This window comes from Pristiophorus japonicus, chromosome 9 (genome assembly GCF_044704955.1).
Source record: "Pristiophorus japonicus isolate sPriJap1 chromosome 9, sPriJap1.hap1, whole genome shotgun sequence".
Taxonomy (NCBI): domain Eukaryota; kingdom Metazoa; phylum Chordata; class Chondrichthyes; family Pristiophoridae; genus Pristiophorus; species Pristiophorus japonicus.
The window spans coordinates 181,380,506-181,402,552 of record NC_091985.1 but is presented as its reverse complement, the minus strand read 5'-3'; the positions used below and the strand labels follow the sequence as shown (position 1 = coordinate 181,402,552).

The window sequence follows — 22,047 nt, the reverse complement described above, 5'->3', positions numbered from 1 at the left end:
GTGAATCTTCTCTGAACTGCCTCCAAAACAAGTATATCCTTTCATAAAGATGGAAAGCAAAACTGCACGCAGTATTCCAGGTGTGGCCTCGCCAATACCTTATATAGCTGTAGCAAGACTTCCCAGTTTTTATACTCCATCCCCTTTGCAATCAAGGCCAAGATACAATTGGCCTGCCTGATCACTTGCTGAACCTGCATACTATCCTTTTGTGTTTCATGCACAAGTACCCCCAGGTCCCACTGTAACGCGGCACTTTGCAATCTTTCTCCATTTAAATAATAACTTTCTCTTTGATTTTTTTCTGCCAAAGTGCGTGACCTCGCACTTTCCAACATTATACTCCATCTGCCAAATTTTTGGTCACTCAGTTAGCCTTTCTGTCCTTTTGCAGATTTCGTGTGTCCTCACACATTGCTTATCCACCCATCTTTGTATCGTCAGCAAACTTGGCTACGTTACAGTCTGTCCCTTCTTCCAAGTCGTTAATATAGATTGTAAATAGTTGGGGTCCCAGCACTGATCCCTGCGGCACCCCACTAGTTACTAGTTGCCAACCCGAGAATTAACCATTTATCCCGACTCTCTGTTTTCTGTTAGTTAGCCAATTCTCTATCCATGCTAATATATTGTCCCCAACCTCCTCAACATTTCCTCATAAGTCCACCCACTCATCTCCGGAATCAACCGAGTGAACCTTCTCTGAACTGCCTCCCCTCTCCTCCCCTGAAGATGCTGACTCTGGCTGGTTTCAGTTCTGCACTCACTGGTAACCCTCCCACTCCTCCCCGAAGATGCTCACCCTGGCTGTATTCAGTTCCACTCACTGGTTCCCCTGCCCTGAAGGTGTAGACTCTGGCTGGGTTCAGTTCTACACTCACTGGTTCCCCTCCCTCCCCTCCCCTGAAGGTGCAGACTCTGGATGGGCTCAGCTACAGACTCTCTGGTTCCCTTCAGTCTCCTAAAGGAGCTGACGGTGACTGTGTTCAATTCTACACTCACTAGTTCCCCTCCCTCCCATCTGCCCCTCCCCTTATGGTGCTGACTCTGGCTGTGTTCAATTCCACACTCACTGGCTTCCCTCCCTTTCCTCCCCTGTAGGTCCTGACTCTGTCTCTGTTCAATTCCACACTCACTGGCTCCCCTCTCCTCCCCTAAAGATGCTGACTCTCTCTGGTTTCAGTTCTGCACTCACTGGTTAACATAAGAACATAAGAAATAGGTGCAGGAGTAAGCCATACGGCTCCTCGAGCCTGCTCCTCCATTTAATATGATCATGGCTGATCCGATTATGGACTCGGGTCCACTTCCCTGCCCGCTCCCCATAACCCCTTATTGTTTAAGAAACTGTCTATCTCTGTCTTAAATTTATTCAATGACCCAGCTTCCACAGCTCTCTGAGGCATCAAATTCCACAGATTTACAACCCTCTAAGAAATTTCTCCTCATCACAATTTTAAATGGGCGGACCCCTTATTCTAAGATTATGCCCTCCAGTTCTAGTCTCTCCTATCAGTGGAAACAGCCTCTCTGCGTCAACCTTGCCAAGCCCCTCATAATCTTCTACGTTTCGATAAGATCACCTCGCATTCTTCTGAATTCCAATGAGTAGAGGCCCAATCTACCTCAACCTTTCCTCATAAGTCAACCCCCTCATCTACGGAATCAACCTAGTGAACCTTTTCTGAACTGCTTCCAAAGCAAGTATATCCTTTCGTAAATATGGAAACCAAAACTGCACGCAATATTCCAAGTATAGCCTCACCAATACCCTGTACAACTGTAGCAAGACTTCCCTGTTTTTGTACTCCATCCTCTTTGTAATAAAGGCCAAGATTCTATTGGCCTTCCTGATCACTTGCTGGACCTGCATACTAACCTTTTGTGTTTCATGCACAAGTACCCTCAGTAAATAATAATTTGCTCTTTAGATTTTTTTTCTGCCGAAGTGCGAGAACTCACACTTTCCAACATTTTACTCCATCTGCCAAATTTTTGCCCACTCACTAAGCCTGTCTGTGCCCTTTTGCAGATTTTGTGTGTCCTCCTCACAAATTGCTTTTCCTCTCATCTTGGTATCGTCAGCAAACTTAGCTACGTTACACTCGGTCCCTTCTTCCAAGTCGTTAATATAGATTGTAAATAGTTGGGGTCCCAGCATTGATCCCTGCGGCAACCCACTAGTTACTGATTGCCAAACCGAGAATTAACCATTTATACCGTCTCTCTGCTTTCAGTTAGTTAGCCAATCCTCTATCCATGCTAATATATTGCTGCCAACCTCCTCAACATTTCCTCATAAGAACCCCCTCATCTCTGGAATCCACCTCGTGAACTTTCTCTGAACTGCTTCCCCTCTCCTGAAGGTGCTGACTCTGTCTGGTTTCAGTTCTGCACTCACTGGCTTTCCTCCCTCTCCTAAAAGGAGCTGACACTGACTGGGTTCAGTTCTACACTGACTGGTTCCCCTCCCTCTCCTCCCCTGAAAGTGCTGACTCTGGCTGGGTTCAGTTCTACACTCACTGGTTCTCCTCCCCTGAAGGTGCTGACTCTGGCTGGGTTCAGTTCTACACTCACTGGTTCCCCTCCCTCTCCTTCCCTGAAGGTGCTGACTCTGGCTGGGTTCAGTTCTCCACTCACTGGTTCCCCTTCCCTGAAGGTGCTGACTCTGGCTGGGTTCAGTTCTACACTCACTGTTTCCCCTCACCTGAAGGTGCTGACTCTGGCTGGGTTCAGTTCTACACTGACTGGTTCCCCTCCCTCTCCTCCCCTGAAGGTGCTGACTCTGGCTGGGTTCAGTTCTCCACTCACTGGTTCCCCTCCCCTGAAGGTGCTGACTCTGGCTGGGTTTTCAGTTCTACACTCACTGGTTCCCCTCACCTGAAGGTGCTGACTCTGGCTGGGTTCAGTTCTACACTCACTGGCTCCCCTCCCTCCCATCTGCCCTTTCCCTTAAGGCACTAACTCTGGCTGTGTTCAATTCCATACTCTCTGTTTCTGCTCCCACCCCTCTCCCGCAGGCAGAGTTTAGGGAGCTAGGAACGGGATTAAAACGCAGGACCTCAAAAGGTAGTAATCTCCGGATTACTCCTGGTACCACGAGCTAGTGAGTACAGAAATAGGAGGATAGAGCAGATGAATGTGTGGCTGGAGAGATGGTGCAGGAGGGAGGGCTTTAGATTCCTGACACATTGAGACCGCTTCTGGGAGAGGTGGGACCTGTACAAACCGGACGGGTTGCACCTCAACAGAGCTGGGACCAATATCCTCGCGGGGCAGGGGGGGTTTGCTCGTGTTGTTGGGGAGGGTTTAAACTAGCTTGGCAGGGGGATTGGAACCTGACAATAGATTCAGTAGGGAGGGGAGTAAAGCTGGAATTAGAAACCAAAAAGAAAGAAAGTGAATTTGCAGGAGAGAGGAAACAAGCAGAAAAAAAGGGTAAAAAAACAAACTTAAAGGCATTTTGTCTCAATGCACGTAGCATTTGTAACAAAATAGATGAGTTGACGGCAAAAATAGATACAAATGGGTATGATCTGATAGCCATTACAGAGACGTGGTTGCAAGACCACCAGGACTGGGAATTAAATATTCAGCGGTACTTGACAATCCAGAAAGACAGACAGAAAGGAAAAGGAGGTGAGGTAGCTCTGTTGATAAAGGATGGAATCACTGCAATAGTGAGAAACGATATTGGCTCAAATGATAAAGATGTTGAAACAGTTTGGGTGGAGATAAGGAATAAGGGGAAAAGTCACTGGTGGGTGTAGTCTATAGACCCCCCTAACAGTAGCAACTCTGTTGGTCGGAGCGTAAACCAGGAAATAGTGGGAGCTTGTAAAAAGGGAACAGCAATAATTATGGGCGATTTTAACCTCCGTATTGATTGGACAAATCAAATTGGTCAGGGTAGCCTTGAAGAAGAGTTCATAGAGTGCATAAGGGCCGGGTTCCTTGAAAAGTATGCAACGGAAACAACCAGGGGGCAGGCTATCTTAGATCTGGTCCTGTGTAACGAGACAGGATTAATAAACAATCTCCTAGTAAAGGATCCCCTTGGAAGGAGTGATCAAAGCATGATTGAATTTCAAATTCAGATGCAGGGTGAGAAAGTTGGATCTCTAACCAGCGTACTAAGCTTAAATAAAGGAGACTACAAAGGTATGAGGGCAGAGTTGGGTAAAGTGGACTGAGAAAATAGATTGAAGTGCAGGACGGTTGATGAACAGTGGTGTACATTTGAGGAGATATTTCACAACTCTCAAGAAAATTATATTCCAGTGAGGAGGAAAGGGTGAGAGAGAAAAGATAGGCATCCGTGGCTAACTAAAGAAATAAAGGATGGTATCCAATTAAAAACAAGGGCATACAAAGTGGCCAAAACTACTGGGAGGACAGAAGACTGGGAAGCTTTTAAAAGCCAGCAAACAATGACTAAAAAAATGATTAAGAAAGGGAAGATAGACTATGAAAGTAAACTAGCACGAAATATAAAAACAAATAGCAAGAGTTTCTATAGGTACATAAAAAGAAAACAAGAGTGGCTAAAGTAAATGTTGGTCTCAGAGGACGAGACCGGGGAATTAGTAACGAGCAACATGGAGACGGCAGAAACTCTAAACAAATATTGTGTATCAGTCTTTACGGTAGAGGACACTAACAATATTCAAACAGTGGATAGTCAAGGGGCTTTAGGGGGGGAGGAACTTAACACAATCACAATCACTAAGGAGGTGGTACTCAGTAAGATAATGGAACGAAAGGCAGATAAATCCCCTGGACCTGATGGCTTGCATCCTAGGGTCTTAAGAGAAGTAGCGACAGGGATAGTGGATGCATTGGTTGTAATTTACCAAAATGCCCTGGATTCTGGAGAGGTCCCAGCAGATTGGAAAACTGCAAATGTAACGCCCCAATTTAAAAAAGGAGGCAGACAAAAAGCAGGAAACTATAGACCAGTTAGCCTAACATCTGTGGTTGGGAAAATGTTGGAGTCCATTATTAAAGAAGCAGTAGCAGGACATTTGCAAAAGCAAAATTCAGTCAGGTAGAATCAGCATGGATTTATGAAGGGGAAGTCATTTTGACAAATTTGCTGGAATTCTTTGAGGATGTAACGAACAGGGTGGATAAAGGGGAACCAATAGATGTGGGGTATTTGGACTTTAAGAAGACATTTGACAAGGTGCCACATAAAAGGTTACTGCACAAGATAAAAGTTCACGGTATTGGGGGTAATATATTAGTATGGCTAGAGGATTGGCTAACGAACAGAGAATCGGGATAAATGGTTCATTCTCGGATTGGCAATCAGTAACTAGTGGGTGCCGCAGGGATCAGTGCTGGGTCCCCAACTATTTACAATCTATATTAACGACTTGGAAGAAGGGATCGAGTGTAATGTAGCCAAGTTTGCTGACGACACAAAGATGGGAGGAAAAGCAATGAGTGAGGAGGACACAAAAAATCTGCAGAAGGACATAGACAGGCTAAGTGAGTGGGCAAAAATTTGGCAGATGGAGTATCATGTTAAAAAGTGTGAGGTCATGCACTTTGGCAGAAAAAAAATCAAAGAGCAAGTTATTATTTAAATGGAGAAAGATTGCTAAGTGCCGCAGTACAGCGGGACCTGGGGGTACTTGTGCATGAAACACAAAAGGATAGTATGCAGGTACAGCAAGTGATCAGGAAGGCCAATGGTATCTTGGCCTTTATTGCAAAGGGGATGGAGTTTTAAAGCAGGGAAGTCTTGCTACAGATATACAAGGTTTTGGTGAGGCCACACCTGGAATACTGTGTGCAGTTTTAGTTTCCATATTTACGAAAGGATATACTTGCTTTGGAGACAGTTCAGAGAAGGTTCACGAGGTGGATTCCGGGGATGAGGGGGCTGACATATGAGGAAAGGTTGAGTAGGTTGGGCCTCTACTCATTGGAGTTTAGAAGAATGAGAGGTGATCTTATCGAAACGTATAAGATTATGAGGGGACTCGACAAGGTGGATGCAGAGAGAATGTTTCCACCGATGGGGAGACTAGAACTAGAGGGCATGATCTTAGAATAAGGGGCCGCCCATTTAAAACAGAGATGAGGAAAAATTTATTTTCTCAGAGGGTTGTAAATCAGTGGAATTCGCTGCCTCAGAGAGCTGTGGAAGCTGGGACATTGAGTAAATTTAAGACAGAAATAGACAATTTTTTAAATGATAAGGGGATAAGGGGTTATGGGGAGCGAGCCTGGAAGTGGAACGGAGTCCATGATCAGATCAGCCATGACCTTATTGAATGGCGGAGCAGGCTCAAGGGGCCGTATGTTCCTATTTCTTATGTTCTTATGTACACTGTCTAACGAAACACTCCCAGGACAGGTGCAGCACAGATTAGATAGAGAGTAAACCTCCACCTACACTGTCCCATCAGAAACTCCAAGGTCAGGTACAGCATGGGTTGGATGCAGCATAAAGCTCCCTCTACACTGTCCCATCAAACACTCGAAGGGCAGGTATGGAACATAAGAAATAGGAGCAGGAGTAGACCATTTGGTCCCTCGAACCTGCTCCGCCATTCAATAAGATCACAGCTGATCGGATCCAGACCTCAACTCCACTTCCCCGCCTGCGCCCCATAATCCTTGACGCCCTTATCGTTGGAAAATCTGTCGATCTCCACCGTAAATACATTCAATGACCCCAGCTGCCACAGCTCTGAGGTAGCAAATTCCAAAGATTCACAACCCTCAGAAGTTGTGGTTTTTGTTTTTAATTTGGTTTTACCGACTGATTTTGGTTTTAAATGAGCGACCCCTTATTCTGAAACTATGCCCCCTAGTTCTAAATTCCCCCACGGAGGGAAACATCCTCCCTGCATCTACCCGTCAAGCCCCCTCAGAATCTTATACCTTTCAATAAGATCACCTCCAAGTCTTCTAAACTCCAAGGAGTATAGGCCCAACCTGCTCAAACTTTCATCTCCGCCATCAACCTCATGAACCTACTCTGAACTGCCTCCAGTGCAAGTATATCCTTCCTTAAATAAGGAGACCAAAACTGTGCGCAGTACTCCAGGTGTGGACTTACCAATGCTATATACAGTAGCAGCAGGATTTCCCTACTTTTATACTCCATCCCCCTTGCAATAAAGGCCAACATTCCATTTGCCTTCCTAACTAATTGTAGTAACTGCACGCTAAATTTTTGTGTGTCCTGTACAAGGACCCCCAGATCCCGCTGTACATGGCATTTTGTAATCTCTCCCCATTTAAATAGTAATTTGCTTTTTTATTTCTCCTACCAAAGTGGATAAGCTCACATTTTCCCACATTATACTCCATCTGCCAAAGTTTTGCCCACTTACTTAGCCTATCTATATTTGTAGATTATTTGCATCCTCTTCACAACTTGCTAGGTTAGCACAGGTTCTGTACACAGTAAAGCTCCCTCTACACTGTCCCATCAAACACTCGCAGGACAGTTACAGCACGGGATTCGATAGAGTAAATCTCCCTTATTACAACAGTGACTACAATCCAAAGTACTTCATTGGCTGTAAAGCGCTTTGAGAGGTCCAGTGGTCGTGAAATGCGCCGAATAAATCCAAGTCTTTCTCTCTCTACACTGTCCCATCAGACACTGCCAGCCCATAATGAGCAGGGCTCAGGGAGGTTGGTTGCTCGCTCGGCACTGCAGTGATGTCATAAAGCACGGCCGTTCAGCCCAGTGGGTCCTCTCCTTGTCCCTTTAAATGTGGAGAGCTGGGACATCCTGTCTCAACGCACATCCCCCTGTTCATACTGAGAATCCCTGGGGAAGGCCCAAGGCCCAGAGTGTGGAACACAACCAAGGGGGAAAGAGGAGGAGAGCTGGTGCAGTGTGGAAGATGAGGGAGGAGTCTGTTCATTCCCAGGGGCAGATCAGACAAAGTGCTTTGAGTGGTGGGTCCAGTCGTGAAACTGAAATGAAACCATAGGGAATAATCCAATCCAAGGGAATAAGCAACGGGTCATTGGGCAGAAATCACAACCGGCCCAGAATTATTCAATGGGCGAGCATCGATTGCTTATTGTGGGAAGTTCTACACTTCAACCATCCATTGAGTGAAGAAGTGTTTCCTAACATCTCTCCTGAATGGTCTGGCTCTGATTTTAAGGTTATGTCTCCTCGTCCTAGACACCCACCACAGCAGAATCAATTTCCCTCTATCTACCTTAGCAATTGCTTTCAAAATCCCACGAAATTCCCACAGACAAGGTGGAGTATGAGTTAGATACAGAGTAAAGTTCCCTCTACACTGCTGCAGGGCAAACTTCGGTGTCCGTCCCGACTGCGCTGCTGGCAGCTTATCGATTAAAATTCAGCAGCAGTACGATCTGCCACTGCACTGAAAACTTTCCACCTGCAGTTCCTGATCAGTTTCAGGTTAAAGCTCCCTCTAAATTGTCCCATCAAGCACTCCCAGGGCAGGGGCAGCAAGAATTAGATACACAGTAAATCTGTGTCAGAGGAACTGTACCCCACTGAGTGTCAGTGCCAGAGGAAACTGTACACCAGTGAGAGGCAGGGCCAGAGGAAACTGTACCCCAGTGAGAGTCAGTGCCAGAGGAACTGTACCCCAGTGAGAGCCAGTGCCAGAGGAAACTGTACCCCAGTGAGAATCAGTGCCAGAGGAACCTGTACCCCTGAGAGAATTAGTGCCAGAGGAACCTGTATGCCAGTGAGAGTCAGTGCCAGAGGAAACTGTACCCCAAAAGAGAGTCAGTGCCAGAGGAAACTGTACCCCAGTGAGTCAGTGCCAAAGGAAACTGTACCCCAGTGAGAGTCAGTGCCAAAGGAAACTGCACCCCAGTGAGAGTCAGTGCCAGAGGTATCTGTAACCCAGTGAGAGCTAGTGCCAGAGGAAACTCTACCCCAGTGAGAATCAGTGCCAGAGCAAACTGTACCCCAGTGAGATAGTGCCAGAGGAACTGTACCCAGGTGAGTCAGTGCCAGAGGAAACTGTATCCCAGAGAGTCATTGCCAGAGGAAGCTGTATCCCAGAGAGAGTCATTGCCAGAGGAAGCTGTATCCCAGAGAGAGTCATTGCCAGAGGAAACTGTACCCCAGAGGAAACTGTACCCCAGAGTCAGTGCCAGACGAAACTGTACCCCAGAGAGTCACTGCCAGAGGAAGCTGTACCCCAGTGAGAGTCAGTGCCAGAGGAAACTGTACCCCAGTGAGAGTCATTACAATTCGAAATATCTTCAGTTATCAGCAACAAATTACATTTATAATGCGCCTTAAACATAGTAAAATGTCCCAAGGCACTTCACAGGACCGTTATCAAACAAAATTTGACACCCAGTCACTTAAGGAAATATTAGCACAGGTGACTAAAAGCTTGTTCAAAAGGATAGGTATTAAGAAGTATTATAAAGATCAAGAAGTTTAGGGAGGAAATTCCAGAGCTTATAGCCTCTACAGCTGAAGGTACGGCCACCAATATTGGAGGGATGAAAATTGGGGCTGCTCAAGAGGCCAGAATTGAAGGAATGCAAAGATCTCTGAGGGTTGTAGGGCTGGAGGAGATTACAGCAATAGGGAGAGGCAAGATCCTGGACTGATTTCAAAACAAGGATAAGAATTTTGAAATTGAGGCATTGATGGAGCAGGAGCCAATGTAGTTCAGCGAGCTCAGGGGTGATGGGTGAACGGAAATTGGTACAAGTTGGGATGAGAGGGCTGAGGACAGATTGATTAGAATAGGCCTATATTCTCTGGAGTTTAGAAGAATGGAAGGTGAAATCATTGAAACATAAAATTCTCAGTAGAATTGACAAGGGCTGGATAATCTCGAAGTAGGGATCCTAGTATTAGGATAAGAGATCGCCCATTAAAGACTGAGATGAGGAGATATTTCTTCACTAAAGTTGTGAATATTTGAAATTTTCTATTGAATCGAGATCTTACTGAATTGTGGAGCAGACGGGAGGGGTCGTATGGCCTACGCCTGCTGCTATTTCTTGTGTTCTTGAGTAAGGATTACGGGCAGGAGTGTTTTTGAAGAGCTTAAGTTTGCGGAGAGTGTGAGGCCGATCAGAAGAGCATTGGAATAATCCAATGTAGCGGTAACAGAGGCATGGATGAGGGTTTGAGCAGATGAGCGGAGGAAGGGGTAGAGACCGGTGATATTATGGAGGTGGAAGTAAGTGTACTCAGTGATTGAGGGAATATGGGTTCAGAAGCTCATCTCGGGAACAAGTACGAGGCCAATCAATAAACTGCAAATCTCCATATTTGTGTTTCAGTATATTAGAATACTACATATCTCTAGTGATCAATTAATCAGAAATGCTTCAATATTAGTAGCTATCAATATATGTTCCTATAATTCTAAATGTTCATGAATGAATAATTGATTCTATGGGTGATAGGCCGTGCTGGTCTTTCAGATGGGTCTGTGCATCGTGATCAGTGAATTGTCTCTGTGCTTCTGCTTCAATCTTTCCATTGGCTTTCTCACCAGATGGGAAATATTTGAACATTGAGATCTGATGGTGTCGGTGTGAGTGCAGCCGCACCGAATGTACAGAGACCGGTCCATCTGCTGGGCTCTGCCTCAAACTGGAGTCACCTCTGAGATCAAAGCCCTTTACTCTAAAACACACACAAGATTCACTGTGACTGTGTTTAGAGACAGAAACTCATCTCACTTCACATCCCATTACACGGCCTCATGCTGGATAATTGTGCTCGGTGGTCAGACTCTCCCAGTCTCATTTCCTGTCTTACTGTGAAACCTGTGTGTACTGTCTACAGGACTGGTGTGTATCTGAGTAAATGGCATTTTCTCTTACCTTCCTCCCCAGTCGATCTATTGAAGCGCTTTCAATCGGAAGGAGCTCACTGGTTGGTGCTCTCACAATCCTGCGCTGGTTCACCTGCTGTTGCTTCTCAATCCACAATCCCTGTTTCCTTCCAGCCGTGGAACTTAATCAGTCACTCCGCCATTCACCGGGTAATCTAATTATGACAGGGCAGAAAGTTAGAAGATTAATGTTGTGAAGTGGAATGTAGTGCAAATTGTTTTTCCAATGTTTCAGAAACGTATATGTTCAGTATTTCTGTTTGATTTTATCCTTTTCCTCAGATCCCTGTCCTACCCGTCTGGACTTACAGAAAATCACCAGAATTCTCCCCGGGTTACACACTGTCTGATCTCACTGGGCCCACCCCCAGGTTACACACTGTCTGATCTCACTGGTCCCACCCCCGGGTTACACACTGTCTGATCTCACTGGGCCCACCCCCGGGTTACACACTGTCTGATCTCACTGGGCCCCCGGGAACAGGGGGTCGGGACGAGGGGGTGGGGAGGGGGAAAAGAAGGGGGGTGAGGTTGAGGGAGAGGAGGGGAGAAGAGAGGGTGAGAGGAGGGGAGAGGGACGGTTATAGAAGTCCCTCAGCTTTCCCAGGAACGCTTCCCCCCCGCACAACTCTGTCCCCCTCGCCTGTCGAACCACCCCCCCCCCACTCGGCAAACGTCAGTCTCCTCCCTCCCCAATCATTCTGGGGGTGTGCCTGTGTCAGTCTGTGCGAGCGTGTCCGTGTCTCTCCCCCCCACCCCCCAATGTCTCTCTTCACATCTGCCCCCCACCGTTCTCTCTCTCCTCTCTCTCTCCCGTACCCCCCGTTGTCTCTCTCTTCCCCCATCTCTCTCTCGCTCTCTTCCACCTTGTGTCTCGTGTCTCGTGTCTCTCCCCTCCCCATTCCATGTCACATACTTCCCCCTCTCCCCCCGGGATACTCAGCTCCGCTCACTTTCCGCCATCTTGTTTACCTTCACCAACAGCCGGCCTCCGGAGTCCCTGGACATGCGCAGTGGCGCCTTACGACGCGCTCAGGGAGGCGTTGTCCGCCCCTGCAATTGGCTGATTGACCTGATTGACAGACCGCCCACCAATCGCGGCCCTGTATCTGCCATTTCCCCCGCCCACTCCCACAGTCTGAGGCGCCGCCGCTCACTCAGCGCCAGTGACGTCACCAATCCGGCAGCGCGTGCTGCGTGACGTCATCAACCCAGCAAGAAGGGGGGGTGAAATCCGAATGACAGCAACGCGAGCTGTGTGACATCAGTAACCTGGCAACGCAATCTGTGTGACGTCATGTAGCCTGGCGGGGAGGGCACCGAGCCCACAGGATGGCCATGTACCGAGCCTGGCACCAGGGGAGGGCACCGAGCCCACAGGATGGCCGTGTACCGAGCCTGGCATCAGGGGAGGGCACCCACACCACAGGATGGCCGTGTACCGAGCCTGGCACCAGGGAGGGCACCCACCCCACAGGATGGGTGTGTACCGAGCCTGGCACCAGGGGAGGGCACCGACCCCACAGGATGGCCGTGTGCCAAAACTGGCACCAGGGGAGGGCACAGACCCCACAGGATGGCCGTGTACCGAACCTGGCACCAGGGGAGGGCACAGACCCCCCAGGATGGGTGTGTACCGAGTCTGGCACCAGAGGAGGGTACCCACCCCACAGGATGGCCGTGTACCGGGTCTGGCACCAGGGGAGGGCACCCACCCCACAGGATGGCCGTGTACTGAGTCTGGCACCAGAGGAGGGCACCCACCCCACAGGATGGCCGTGTACCGAGCCTGGCACCATGGGAGGATATCCACCCCACAGGATGGCCGTATACTGAGTCTGGCACCAGGGGAGGGCACCCACCCCACAGGATGGCCGTGTACCGAGTCTGACACCAGGGGAGGGCACCCAAACACAGGATAGCCGTGTACTGAGTCTGGCACCAGGGGAGGGCACCCACACCACAAGATGGCCGTGTACCGAGTCTGGCACCAGGGGAGGGCACCCACCCCACAAGATGGCCATGTACCGAGCCTGGCACCACGGGAGGGCACCGACCCCATAGGATGGTGTATACCGAGCCTGGCACCAGGGGAGGGCACCGACCCTACAGGATGGTCGTAAACTGAGCCTGGCACCAGGGGAGGGCACCGACCCCACAGGATGGCCGTATACTGAGCCTGGCACCAGGGGAGGGCACCGACCCCACAGGATGGCCATATACTAAGCCTGGCACCAGAGGAGGGCACCACCCCCACAGGATGGTGTATACCGAGTCTGGCATCAGGGGAGGGCACCGATCCCACAGGATGGCCATGTACCGAGTCTGGCACCAGTGGAGGGCACAAACCCCACATGATGGCCGTGTACTGAGCCTGGCACCAGGGGAGGGCACTGACCCCACAGGATGGGTTTGTACCGAGCCTGGCAGTAGGGGCGGGCACAAACCCCACAGGATGGTGTGTTCCGAGCCTGGCACCAGTGATGGTGGGGGATGGGGTAGTCACCAACACCACAGGATGGCTGTGTATTGAGCATGGCACCAGGGCAGGGCACAAACCCCACAGGATGGCCGTGTATTGAGCATGGCACCAGGGCAGGGCACAAACCCCACAGGGTGGCCGTGTATTGAGCATGGCACCAGGGGCGGGGAGGGCACCAGGAAAACCATGGGTCCATTGGTTGTCACGTGTGTGTCCAGCGGGACGGGAGCTGTGGGATTTATCATCAGTGACAGGCCCAGATTACCCAGGTGTAACAGGACAGGAACAAGAAGGAGAGAATGTTCTGAAGTTCTATCCTGTACTTACAGTGATGACTTTTGTAAACTCCTTTTACAGGGTATTAGAAGGAGAAGATTAGCACACAGGAAGCTCAAACCTAAAGATCAAACCATATCAGCCAGAGTCAGTCGATTCATCAAGAGCTGATTATCATCGGCCTTTTACATAAGAACATAAGAAATAGGAGCAGGAGTAGGCCATACAGCTCCTGGAGCCTGCTCCACCATTTAATACAACCATGGCTGATCTGATTACAGACTTAGGTCCAATTTCCTGCCCGCTCCCCATAACCCCTTAATCCCTTATCGGTTCAGAAATTGTCTACCGCTGTCTTAAATTTATTCAATGTCCCAGCTTCCACAGTTCTCTGAGGCAGCGAATTCCACATTTTTACAATCCTGAGAGAAGAAATTTCTCCTCATCTCAGTTTTAAATGGGCGGCCCCTTATTCTAAGATTATGCCCCCAAGTTCTAGTCTCCGCTATCAGTGGAAACATCCTCTCTGCATCCAACTTGTCAGGCCCCCTCATAATCACATACGTTTCGATAAAATCACCTCTCATTCTTCTGAATTCCAATGGGTATAGGCCCATTCTACTCAACCTTTCCTCGTAAGTCAACAATCTCATCTCCGGAATCAACCTAGTGAACCTTCTCTGAACTGCCTTCAAAGCAAGTATATCCTTTTGTAAATATGGAAACCAAGGCAGTATTCCAGATGTGGCCTCACCAATACCCTGTAAAACTGTAGCAATACTTCCCTGCATTTATACTCCATCCCCTTTGCAATAAAGACCAAGATACCATTGGCCTTCCTGATCACTTGCTGCACCTGCATACTATCCTTTTGTGTTTCATGCACAAATACCCCCAGGTTCCGCTGTACTGCAGCACTTTGCAATCTTTCTCCATTTAAATAATAACTTGCTCTTTGATTTTTTTTGCCAAAGTGCATGACCTCACACTTTCCAACATTATACTCCATCAGCCAAATTTTTGCCCACTCACTAAGCCTGTCTATGTCGTTTTGTAGGTATTTTGTGTCCTCCTCACACATTGCTTTTTATCCCATCTTTGCATCGTCAGCAAACTTGGCTACGTTATACTCGGTCCTTTCTTCCAAGTTGAATTTGTAATACAGATTGAGGATGAGGAAGTTGTGTCAGAAACGAGAGTACTATGCTTAAACAAAAGGGACTACAGTGGGATGAGGGCAGAGTTGGCTAAAGTAGACTGGAAACAAGGACTAAACGGTGGCACAAAATTGAGGAACAGTGGAGGACTTTTAAGGAGCTCTTTCATAATGCGCAACAAAAATATATTCCAGTGAAAAAGAAGGGCGGCAAGAGAAGAGATAACCAGCCGTGGATAACCAAGGAAATAAAGGAAAGTATCAAATCAAAGACCAATACGTATAAGGTGGCCAAGGTTAGTGGGAAACTAGAGGATTGGGAAGTTTTTAAGCAACAGCAAAGAATGACTAAAAAAGCAATAAAGAAAGGGAAGATAGATTACGAAGGTAAACTTGCGCAAAACATAAAAACAGATAGTAAAAGTTTTTACAGATATATAAAACGGAAAAGAGTGACGAAAGTAAATGCTGGTCCCTGAGAAGATGAAAAGGGGGATTTAATAATGGGAAATGTGGAAATGGCTGAGACCTTAAACAATTATTTTGCTTCCGTCTTCACAGTGGAAGACACAAAAACCATGCCAAAAATTGGTCATAGGAATGTGGGAAGGGAGGACCTTCAGATGATCACTATCACTAGGGAGGTAATGCTGGACAGATTAATGGGATTGAAGGTAGACAAATCCTCTGGTCCTGATGAAATGCATCCCAGGGTATTAAAAGAGATGGCGGAAGTTATAGCAGATGCATTTGTTATAATCTACCAAAAATCTCTGGACTCTGGGGAGGTACCAGCGGATTGGAGAGCAGCTAATGTAACGCCTCTGTTTAAAAAAGGGGGCAGGCAAAAGGCAGGTAACTAGAGGCCGGTTAGTTTAACATCTGTAGTGCGGAAAGAGCATGAAACGATCATTAAGGAAGAAATAGCGGGACATCTGGATAGGAATAGTGCAATCAAGCAGACGCAGCATGGATTCATGAAAGGGAAATCATGTTTAACTAACTTACTGGAATTCTTTGAGGATATAACGAGCATGGTGGATAGAGGTGTACCGATGGATGTGGTGTATTTAGATTTCCAAAAGGCATTCGATAAGGTGCCACACAAAAGGTTACTGCAGAAGATAAAGGTACGCGGAGTCAGAGGAAATGTATTAGCATGGATAGAGAATTGGCTGGCGAACAGAAAGCAGAGATTCGGGATAAATGGGTCCTTTTCCGGATGGAAATCAGTGGTTAGTGGTGTGCCACAGGGATCAGTGCTGGGACCACAACTGTTTACAATATACATAGATGACCTAGAGGAGGGGACAGAGTGTAGTGCAACAAAATTTGCAGATGACACTAAGATTAGTGGGAAAGCGGGTTGTGTAGAGGACTCGGAGAGGCTACAAGGAGATTTGGATAGGTTAAGCGAATGGGCTAAGGTTTGGCAGATGGAATACAATGTCGGAAAGTGTGAGGTCATCCACCTTGGGAAAAAAAACAGTAAAAGGGAATATTATTTGAATGGGGAGAAATTACAACATGCTGTGGTGCAGAGGGACCTGGGGGTCCTTATGCATGAAACACTTTTGAGTTTACCTGCAAAAACATAAACATTAAAACCATGCCACCCGACCTGGGTGACACAGCAGACATTTTCAAGGCCCCTTTTTTTTTTTAATTTATTTTTTTTTTGGTTTTTTTGGGGCGCTAAAATCAAGTTTTTCCAGTGCCCCCTATAAAAGGGGAGGGGGACACTAAAAGCACCGGCAATTAAAACAAATTAAACTTTAAAACGTAAAATCAAATTAAAATTTGGTTGCCGGGCATGATGATGCACTCCAGTCCCTCCGGTGCCCACCTCTCGCGGAAGGCCGCGAGCGTACCGGTGGACACCGCGTGCTCCATCTCCAAGGACACCGTGGACCGGATGTAAGAGCGGAAGAGAGGCAGGCAGTCAGGTTGAACGACCCCCTCGACCGCCCGCTGCCTGGACCGGCTGATGGCACCCTTGGCCGTGCCCAGGAGCAGTCCTACGAGGAGGCCCTCGGACCTACCCGCTCCCCTCCGCACAGGGTGCCCAAAGATCAGGAGAGTGGGACTGAAGTGCAGCCAGAATTTCAGGAGCAGCCCCTTCAAATAATGGAACAGGGGCTGCAACCTTGTGCACTCAATAAAAACATGGAACACGGACTCCTCCAGACCGCAGAAATTGCAGGCGGCCTGGGAGTCCGTGAACCGGCTTAAAAATTTGTTGCACGGCACTGCTCCGTGCACCACCCTCCAGGCCAAGTCCCCGATCAATAGTGGGAGGACCCCTGCGTAGAGTGCCCTCCATCGGGGACCCCCGCCTCCACCGGACGGCAAGATGGTACGCCATTGCGTGTCCGGACGGCCGGCGAGGATGGCAAAGTTGAGGGTGTGCAGGAGCAGCCCGTACAGGAAACCCCTCCGCGCGGAACTGAAAGGCACGGAGGGGATTTCCCCGAGGCGGCTCAAGTTGTGAGGCGCCGGCCCCCGAGGGAGGTTCCGAGGTTTGGCGCCAATGAGGAATTCCGTCCGGATGGGGGTCAGTTCGGACGGGATCTCCCCACGTGCTTGAGCCTCCTCGATGCACCTAACGGAGTCAGGGCCCAGAGCTGTTTTTAGCGACTCGATGGCATCGGCCGCGTGGCGGACGTTGGCAGAATTTAGGCGCCGCGCCAGCGTGTCTGGCACCATCCAGCCCGCTCCTCCGCCATCGAGCAGGTCCCTGACCCTGGTCACCTCACCAGCCACAGCCCTCTCTTCCGACCACAACATAAAACGTCGGCCGTGGAGGTACGGATTCCCGAGCAGCGGTTCCTGCAGGACGGCCGCCACTCCAGCCGGCGGAGAGCTGCGCTTGGTGGAGACTTTGTTCCAGACCCTGGTGAGTTCCCTGTAAAAGACAGGCAGCTCCCAGAGGGCGGTCCTGGCACCCCCAAGTTCACAAACAGGAGCTGCATGTCATAATTGAGGTCGCGCTGCTGGCGGAAGAAATACCTCGCCAGAGCGCACCACCTAGGAGGGGGCTCGACGTAAAGGTATCTCTGCAGGGTCTGAAGACGGAAAGTCGCGAGCTGGGCGCTGACGCACACCAACGACTGACCGCCCTCCTCAAGCGGGAGACTCAAGACCGCGGCAGAGACCCAGTGCTTCCAGAAGAAGTCCACCAGCTTCTTCTGTATCTTGGCGACAAACGCAGGGGGAGGGGTCAAAGTGACCAGCCGGTACCACAACATTGCGGCCACCAGCTGGTTTATGACTAGCGCTCGACCCCTGTAGGACAGCACTCGGAGCAGTCCTGTCCAGCGCCCTAGGCGAGCGGCGACCTTGGCCTCCAGCTCCTGCCAGTTCGCCGGCCAGGCTCCCTCGTCGGGGCTAAGGTAGACTCCCAGATAGAGGAGATGGGTCGTGCTCCAGGCAAAAGGCCTGAGCTCCTCCGGCAGGGAGTCCACCCGCCACTGACCCACCAGGAGTCCGGAACATTTCTCCCAGTTGATCCTGGCGGAGGACGCGGCAGAGTAAATCTCCTGGCACTCACGCATCCTCCGCAGGTCAGCGGGATCCTCTATCATGAGGAGCACGTCATCGGCGTAAGCCGAGAGGAAGACCTCCATGCCCGGCCCTTGCAGAGCCAGTCCCGTCAACCTCGTCCGCAAGAGGTGCAGGAAAGGCTCCACGCAAATGGCGTATAACTGGCCGGACATGGGGCATCCCTGGTGCACCCCCCTCCTAAAGCGAAGGGGCGCCGTCAAGGACCCGTTAACCTTAATCAGACACTCTGCGGCGGCGTACAAAAGTCGGATCCGGGCGACGAAATGCGTCCCGAACCCGAAAGCGCGCAGAGTTCCGAGCAGATAGTCGTGATCCACCCTGTCGAACGCCTTCTCTTGGTCGAGGGATAGGAAGGCGACCGACAGACCAGCCTCCTGGGAACAATGGATGAGGTCCCGGACCAGATGGATGTTATCGTGGATTGTCCGGCCCGGGACCGTGTAGGACTGGTCGGGGTGGATCATGTGGTCCAGCACGGCACCAAGGCGAGCAGACATCGCCCTGGCGAAGATTTTGTAGTCCGTGCTGAGGAGGGAGACCGGGCGCCAGTTCTTAAGGAGGCGGAGATCGCCCTTCTTAGGCAGCAGGACGATGACTGCCCTGCGCCAAGAGAGGGGCATCTCCCCGGTCGCCAGACTTTCCCCCAGGACCCGCGCGTAGTCGCCCCCCAGGATGTCCCAGAACACCCTGTGGAACTCCACGGTCAGCCCGTCCAGCCCCGGGGATTTTCCCCTCGAGAGCCGGGCGAGGGCACCGGTCAGCTCCGCCAGGCTTAGCGGAGCTTCCAGATTTTCGGCGCCCTCCGGGCTGACCTTCGGCAGGTCCTCCCACAAAACTCTACGCGCTTCCTCGCTGGACGGATCCGGAGAGAACAGAGCCCCGTAATATTCACGGGCCCTGTTGTTGACGCCCTCCGGATCCGAGACGAGAGAGCCGTCGTCGGCCAGCAGCGTCAAGAGCTGCTTACGGACACTCTGCCTTTTTTCCAGAGAGTAGAAGAAGGGGGAGCCGCGGTCCAGATCCCACAGGAACCGGATCCGCGACCTCACGAACGCGCCTCGGGACCCGACGAGCTGCAGGTCCTTCAGCGCGGCCCTCTTCGCTTCGTACACCGTCCGCAGGGCCGGGTCCTGGACGACTTGACCGAGACGGGCTTCCAGGTCGAGCACCTCTTTTTCTAGGCGCCCGACTCTGGCCGCCCGCCTCTTGGTCGACCCCCTCGCGTACTCATGACAGAAGACGCAGACGTGAGCCTTGCCCACGTCCCACCATAGCCTCAAGGAGGGGAAGCCCCCCTGCTTCCTTCTCCAGTCGGACCAGAATCGACGGAACGAGTCCTGGAACCGCACGTCCTCCAGCAGCCGGTTGTTAAAGTGCCAGTACGCGGACCCCGTCCTCGCGCGGAGCGAAGCGAGCTCCGCCCTCACCAGGTGGTGGTCCGAACACGGCACCGGCCGCATGGAGGCCGCCGGGACACAGGAAACGTACGCCCGAGACACGTAAAGGCGGTCGACTCTAGACCATCCAACTCCAGGCCTCACCCAAGTAAAGGCGCTGGAGTCGGGGTGGAGATTTCGCCAGACTTCCACCAAGTCGAAGGACCCGACCAGGTCCCTCAACTTCTCCATCGCCGTCATGCACTGCGGGGCACCGGAGCGGTCCCTCGCCTCGAGGGTGCAGTTAAAATCCCCCCCGAGGACAATGCAGTCGCCGACGTCGACGGAGCCAAGAAGAGCGGACACCTCTTCAAAGAAGCGCGTTTGCTGCGGGCCGGGCTGAGGGGCGTACATGTTCACGAGATGGAGCGGCACGTCCCCCAGGCGAACCGTTACGTGCAGCAAGCGGCCTGGCACGGGCTCCTCGACCCCCAAGATCTCCGGCTGAAAATGCGGGCCCAGCAAGATGGCCACCCCACTCGAAATGGCGGTGAGGTGGCTCATGCGGACCTCTCCTTGCCATTCCAGGAGCCACGTGGCTTCGTCTCCCGGAACGGTGTGGGTTTCTTGCAGGAAGCACACCGCATATTTCCCCTCCCGCAGGAGCGAAAAATTGTCAAATCTACGGCGTGCCCCTCTGCCGCCGTTGATGTTGAGGCTGGCTATGGTTATCTTCATGGCAAAAGCATAGTGCAACCTCTTCCTTAGCCTATTGTGGGGGAGGGAGTGGAGTCGTTTGTTGACCTCCACTCCATCAGCAGCCCAGCGAGGAACTTTGTGAGCCGGCGCAGCTCAAGGCCTTGAGCCTTTGATAAGGGCCCGCCCGCGGCCATGGTTTTAGCGGCGGCGCGGACGGATGCGACGAGCAGCCCCGGCTCGGACCATCTTTCCAGGGCCAGACGGGCTTGGTCGCGGCGACCCCGGCACTGGACCAAAAAGTCCCGGAGTTCCTCTGCGGGAATGAGGAGGGTCTCAGTGGCGGCCGCGAGCAGATCCACCGCCTCACTGGCGATGGACTCGAGATCTTCACCCGCGTCCTCCACCGAGTCCCCGTCCCCCTCCGGGAGGTCGCCGCTAGCAGCCGGCCCGTCGACCGCACGAGGTACGGCAAACGGCCCGGCCGCTACATTTGGCCCTGGCTCTGCCCCGATCCCACCCCCAGGATCGTCGGCAGAGGAGTCCCCACTGGGCTCTTTTAAAATTGGTGCTGGGTCGGGAAGCGACAGCGGAAGGGGTTCCCCCTCCGCCCCAGGAACCGGGGAACAGGGCGAGACCTGGTCAAAGTAATGTTCCAGGTCATCCAATTCCCCCAGCTCCACAGTAGGGGGCGAGGGTTGTTGTTCTTCTCCCTCCCCGCCGCCACCCCCCAGCCCAGCATGAACGGATTCCATAAAATTGGCATTTTCAGAGATGAGCAAATCCCGGGGGAAGTTGGGTATTGGCTGGGCGGGCTCAGGTTCAGCCTTTTCAGCCCCGCCCGCCTCAGTCCCCGGGATGCTCGACCCGGCGGCTACGCATTCTTCCGCTGGCCCCACGCCCCCCACGACAGGCAGATCTGCCACGCCCTCCCCAGGAGGCAGCGGCTGGGCAGCCTCGACTGCCTCACCCTCCCCGGGGACAGATTCCTCGCGCCTACAGCACAATTTGGGGGCGCTGGTGGGGGACGCGGGACACGCGGCGGGCACCGCCTCCTCCACGGAGGGACGTTGTTTCCCCTCCGCCTCATTGGGACGGTGCCTCCTTTTGTTCCTGGGGGTGCGCGGAGGCAGGGGGACCTCCATGTCTGCCGAGGCCTCCCGCTCCGCCCCCCCCTTTTCCTTATCTTGCCCTCGCCCGAGCCCCTCTGCGGTATTGGTCACGGGCTCGGGCACGGGCTCAGGGCACCCCGCGCTCGCCGGTGACTGGGTTGGGCTGAGCGCGGTGGTCAAACTTTCCGGCGCACTGAGGGGACCCGCCTCTAGATGTCTCGTCTTCTTCCGCGCTTTCTTTTCGATCGGACGCTCTCCCTCCCCCCCGCCGGAGGCCGTGAAAACAACGGCCCCCGACGATGCCCGCGCACCCATGGCCCCCGGCACGCGGACGTAACTAGGGGGAGGGGTGGCGGCGACGCCAGCCTTGGCCGCCTTCGGTGGTTTGGCGGCCTTGGAGGCGGGGCAGTTCTTACGAACGTGCCCCACCTCCCTACAGGCATGGCACCGCACGCCGTCCGACGTCCAGAAGACGCGGTAGGCAGTCCCCTCGTGCACCACATTAAAGTGCCCTTCCGTCATGTCCTCCCGCGCCAGCCGGACAAAG

The 22,047-nt window shown here is 51.6% G+C and overlaps 1 protein-coding gene across 3 annotated transcripts in view; it reads right to left on the bottom strand.

Annotated features, from left to right (window-relative positions):
* Window positions 1–11,835, bottom strand: part of LOC139273358 (zinc finger protein 271-like) — a 39,075-nt gene extending 27,240 nt beyond the window's left edge. For 2 of the 3 annotated variants that reach the window (XR_011595081.1, XM_070890184.1), the window contains exons 1-2: window positions 11,755–11,813; window positions 10,828–10,993 (exon numbers count right to left, since the gene is read on the bottom strand). The gene's annotated coding sequence lies outside the window, so the exon portion shown is untranslated. Of the gene's footprint in view, window positions 1–10,827; window positions 10,994–11,754 lie in introns of all 3 variants that reach the window. The other variant, XM_070890187.1, reaches the window with a different exon arrangement.
* Window positions 11,836–22,047: the final 10,212 nt, after the last annotated feature.